A 5803-nucleotide genomic window follows, 5' to 3' on the forward strand; every position below is an offset into this window, starting at 1 on the left:
ACAGTGAATATAATAAAAAAAAGTTAACAATTTGACGATTTAACTGGGTATGTTTTCTTTCGTTTGCACTATCCACTCACTTCCTCCCCGACGCAACGTGCAATCTTTTTGCCTAAATTCAGTCGTTAGCTCATAATGTGAGTTGATGCGTAAAATGAATTATTCTCCATTTACCGATAATAGGCATTAATTTCATATTATATTGTATGTTGTCCAATCAATTTGTGCTCAATATCGTGTAGGTCTCACTACTAACAATTTGTGTAATTGTGGTCCATCAGATTATGATAGCTTGAGAAGTCGCGATCTTACAGGGCTATAAAGTTATTACAAACAATGTTCCGGACAACGTGGTAACGAAGGAGATAATGCTATTTTTATCTATAATATATTTTTGTAGTCATAGATTGATTTGACTCAGGCTTATATTTATGTAGGTCTTGACTATTTAGACTTGTGTTTAAAAATGATGCATGATGACTCTTTGTCTTCTTCTGTATAATTGATTAAACAAAAGACAAGGTTAGTAATCGCTTTGATGGTATTTTTTTGTTGTTCTTTGAACAGAATGTGGTTTTTACCACGTTATCTCATTTCACTCGTTGGAAGGATACAAGTTCATACAGGAAACGGTTTTTCCAGGGCATCCATTTGATGTACCAAAAGAGAAAAAAATACAGATTTTGAAAAACTCAATTTAATTGAAACTACTACACACAATCACAGTCCTATGTCAAAATTCCGTCCGTGCCCCTAGGCTCAGACCCATCAACTTTTTTTTCCTTTAACTTTTATATTTCAAATTCTACATCAAAACTGTCCGATTTTACCGAAAACGGTACGATTTTTAGAGCTTATTATTTCCAACATTTTGCGATGCACAACTTGTCAATGTTTTGATCGTATTTATAGTTATTGATTTTTGTTTACCCTAAAACTCATGATTTACTCAAACACAAAAAATAACATAGCGTTGAAAATCACACACCATGTAGATTGAAATATGCTCTTTCAAATGCCGTAAATAAACTTTGTTTATGTTTGCCTCAAAAAGAATTACAAACAATTGAAGAGAATGTGTTTTTGGGGAAGAAATATCAATAACTTTGAGTGAAGTTGAGATATTGACGAGTTCTGCATCGCAAAATATTTGTATTATTAAGCTCAAAGAGTCTTCCGAAGACAGTTTGTGTGTAGAATTTGAAATATAAAAGTTAGAGCAAAAAAACAGTTGTGACCCTAACGTAACTTAGAAAAAAGGCGCTATATCGGTTATTTCAAGAGATAGAAAAAAAAACTTTGTTCTACAAAAATTTCTCAAATGACTAGGACTATAACATTGTCGATCAATGTTTACCTCTATCTATAAAGATAAGAAAGTTTTTTTTTTTCATCGACAATTTTGGTCATCCTATTTTTGATAACATAAAAACGCGCGCTCTATCGTATGTAACAACTTTGTCGAAGACAGTTTTTGTCTAGAGAATAACTGTCGAGCTTTAAATACTAATTTCCACTTAACACTCCTATACTCGCGCATTGGTCTGTCAGACCGAGAAATCAACAATTCGTCAATTTCTCAGAAAATATCGACATTACGACTTTGCGATTCTCTCTAGCTTCGTTATTCGTCGTTCGTCATCGTTTAGCGTATCGCATGTGTCGGTACAAAGGGAACGTGTGCCACTTTTTTAACACTTTCGGTCTGACACACCGACGCGAGTATAGGAGTAACTTTGTTGGACAAGTGCCTTTTTTCATATTCTAGAATATTGTTGAATGAAATGAATAAATTAATGTTAGTGGCGTGGAATATTTATTGAATATAATGTATAAGATCATTACCGGACTATTCTTATTTGATTTCAGTCCCTTTTGTAACTGTATTGCACGGATCCATATATTAACTATTCGTCGATATATTCGTCGTTAGAGTCATACGTTCAAAAGCAAAATATAAATGTTTGACTTTCGTATAAAGGGTGTGTCACATCAAATTGCATCACGGAAAAAACGCTGTAGAAATTTTTATTTTTAGGAATTATATCTTCTGCTTTCGCTTATAATCAGATAAGAGTGTATAGATCACGTAGGCCATGCTTCACTGTCAATTTTTCGTAAATTTGGAAAAATGTCGTCGAACGAAAAAGAGCGTCGTGAATTAATCCTGCGCACTCATTTCGAGAATCCGGAGTTGTCACATCGGGACATCGGTAAGATGCTGGGAATCGTCCAATCCACGGTCAGCAGAGTACTAAAACGATACTTCGAGAACCTAACCATCGACCGGAAGGTGAAGAACGGCAAAAATGGATGCTCCGTCAGTGAAAAAGATCACAAGCGCGTAGTTAAGCAGTTTAGACGTGATCCGAGAAGTTCGGTCCGGGATGTCGCCAATAAGCTGAATTTGTCAAGTTCATTCGTCCAGCGGACCAAGCAGCGGGAGGGCCTGCGTACATACAAGGTTCAGAAGGCTCCTAACCGCGACGAAAGGCAAAACATGGTGGGGAAGACGCGAGCCCGGAAGCTGTACACCGAAATGCTGACGAAGCCGCATTGCCTGGTAATGGACGACGAAACCTACGTCAAAGCGGACTTTCGTCAGCTGCCGGGTCTGTTGTTCTTCTCCGCAGAGGACAAATTCAGCGTTCCGGAGGAGATTCGCAAGCAGAAACTATCCAAGTTTGCCAAAAAGTACATGTTGTGGCAAGCGATCGGCTCTTGCGGAAAGCGGAGCGCCCCCTTCGTGATGACCGGCACGGTAAACGGGCAGGTTTACCTTAAGGAGTGCCTACAGAAGCGCTTACTACCACTATTGAAGCAGCACGAGAGCCCGACCATTTTCTGGTCGGATCTCGCTTCGTGCCACTATTCGAAGGACGTGTTGGAGTGGTACGAAGCCAACGGGGTCACCTTCGTGCCAAAGGAAATGAACCCGGCCAACGCGCCGGAGCTTCGCCCAAAAGAGAAATATTGGGCGATTATGAAGCAGGCCCTCCGGAAGAACCCAAAAGTTGTCAAATCGGAGGCGGACTTCAAGAGAAAATGGATTTCTGTTCAAAAAAAACTACAACCTGACGTTGTACAGAACCTTATGGAAGGGGTACAGAGGAAGGTGCGAGCATACGGGCTTGGGCTCGAAGTATGAATAAAAAGAAAATGCCAAAAGTTGTTTAATAGTTTTTATTTTACTGTCTAAAATTTTCAAAAGGATCGGTCTACTGGGCGAATTTCTACAGCGTTTTTTCCGTGATGCAATTTGATGTAACACACCCTTTAGTTATTCGCTAAATATAATGGTCATACATATACACACTTGTGAAAGAATTTCACTTGTGTAAGAATAGTAAACAGTAAACTATAAACTAATCGGTAGCTTATGGTAATTTTTAACAGTTACAGTTTCGGGGATATTTATTTTATAATATTGTCCATTATAAATCGACAAGAATACAAGAAAAAGAAAAGGAAATTCGTAGAAATGCTTTTATATCATCTTTTTATGCCCCATCTAAAAAAAGGCATTAATTCTTACTTTACCAAGAAAACAGAGACAAAGAATATTAGAAATATGCAAACATTATATTCCAGAACCTTTATAATCTGGTAATTATATAGAAGGTCGTTATACAATCTTCTCTTCGATAAAAGACTCTAAAAACACGCAACAACTGCATGAAATGTAAAAAATATGTTTGTTTCGAGCATGCAGTTATGCTATGTTCGGATTCTTACTCCAATGAAACCACAATCAATTAATACGTTTTTATGTTATTTTATAGCTCTTTATACTTCCATGAATTATATTCAGTTGCTTACTATTAATCAATAACAGTGAAAAATTCGAATTTCGTTATTGGTGCTGGAGTATCAAAAATTAGTCTGAGAAGGCTGAATTAGATTACTACTAAAACTGAATGAAGATGAAGAAAACATATTTTATGGAGTTTTACTATTCAATTATACCCTATTCTTTAAATAAATGCTAATAAAGCCTGAAAAATACACAATGGCTACATTACAGAGAAATTCAATTTTCGGTCTGTGACACCGTGCGCGAGTATACGTGTTATGATTTTGCACGCGAGTACAGGAGGGTTAAATACATCTCCTGGTATTGTGTACTGGTGCCAATAAAGAAGAAGAATTACTTCCAATAAATGAAATTATAAATTTATCTAACCTATCTTTTGTTTTAATAGAGATAGAGAACTTGAAGTTGTTAACATTTTTATAATATGGGTTCCATTTTTACATCTGTTACCCGTTTTGTGCTGAGATGAGACCAACCAATAGAGAGTTCGATTCCGGACCAATCAACTGCCCAACTCGAACCAGCTGCAGATCAGTTAATGGTTTTAAACAAATATGTTTCCCCAGTATTGCCAACAATACTTGAAAGCGCATTTTTACCTAATGTACTTGCGGTACTTACTCTCGAACTAATTTTGATAACGAAAAATAACAGAAAAAATACAATTTGTCGCAAAATATGAACATTGTTGTACTATATCAACCAAATGATACGTTTATTAAGCGTAATACATTATGTTGCAGGGATGATAAAATAGTTCAGAAATCTTATAACATTTAGAAGCTTTGACATCTCTCATAGTTTGGCATCCCTGTGGTTTGCACTTGGTCGAGGAAAAATCAAAACGAAGAGTAAGGAGCCGGTTGTCAGATCTCGTCTCAGGTTTAGTGTTTGGTTCAATGTGTCATTTTATCATGAATAGACGGGTACCTGAACACCGCCTAAGATTTGAACAGATTTTGATTTTACGAAAATCACGGTTCGATTAAATACTTCCATCGTCCATTTACGGGTGACATAGTCATTCGTCGGGTTAACGCGCATCGTCAGGGTCGCTTGCTGCGCTTCAAGGACTGGTGGAATCATTGGTTTCTTTTTTACTCCAACAATACTGCTGGGCTGAAACGAAACAGTTGATAGTGACTATTACAAAGTTGTGATAACTGATTTTTTTTGTGCCATCATGAACATTGTTACAATCTCCTCATATCCCATCTTTTTCTGAAAAAAATTTTCACCTTCTAGACTCGAGTCGACCGCAAGTAATTGGCGTTCTACCTTACTAACCATAGAATTACGAAAATTGTTTCTACATAGTTATAAAAATATAGTTAAGAATACGACTCCTAAAAACTTATGTAACTGAGTCTGTAAAAATGAAGAAATTATAAAAAAAATCCCGTTGTTCCCGGCTGGATTAGGGCACCGACAATGAAATTTTCGTTTGAACCACGTTGGTATCTGCGAACCGATAGCTTCCATATTCGACATCGACGGTTGAACCAAGCATTTACATCTCCAAGGTCAAGTTCTGTAGATGATGGAACGAGTTGGGCGTGATTTATGATGACTAAAAATACGCAACAGGCAATTTGAGTCGAGCATCAAACTACCAACAGCCGTAAAACATAAAGAGTGATTTTCAGATTGACAATACTCGACCTCATATTGCCAAAGACAATCGTTTTCGCGCGAAGGATGTAATTGACCGTGCACTTGCCAGCAACTTGAGCACTTGCCAGCAACTCGCAAAGCTAGGCTGGGAAATGCTGTTGCATCCACCATCCTCTCCGGTTTTGGCATACTCACATTATTATTTGGAACTGAAAATTCTGGTAAACGTAATGGATAATTTATAATCCATCTACAACCCCCATCAATGTTGCTCAACAAGTACTGTTATTTAGCAAAATTGCGTTTGTGATTTTTTCCTCTCATAATTATCAGCGACTGACGTGTCTAATTGAATATTGGTTGACGGATTACTGA

The sequence above is a fragment of the Toxorhynchites rutilus genome, chromosome 2, assembly GCF_029784135.1.
Source record: "Toxorhynchites rutilus septentrionalis strain SRP chromosome 2, ASM2978413v1, whole genome shotgun sequence".
NCBI classification, from domain to species: Eukaryota; Metazoa; Arthropoda; class Insecta; order Diptera; family Culicidae; genus Toxorhynchites; species Toxorhynchites rutilus.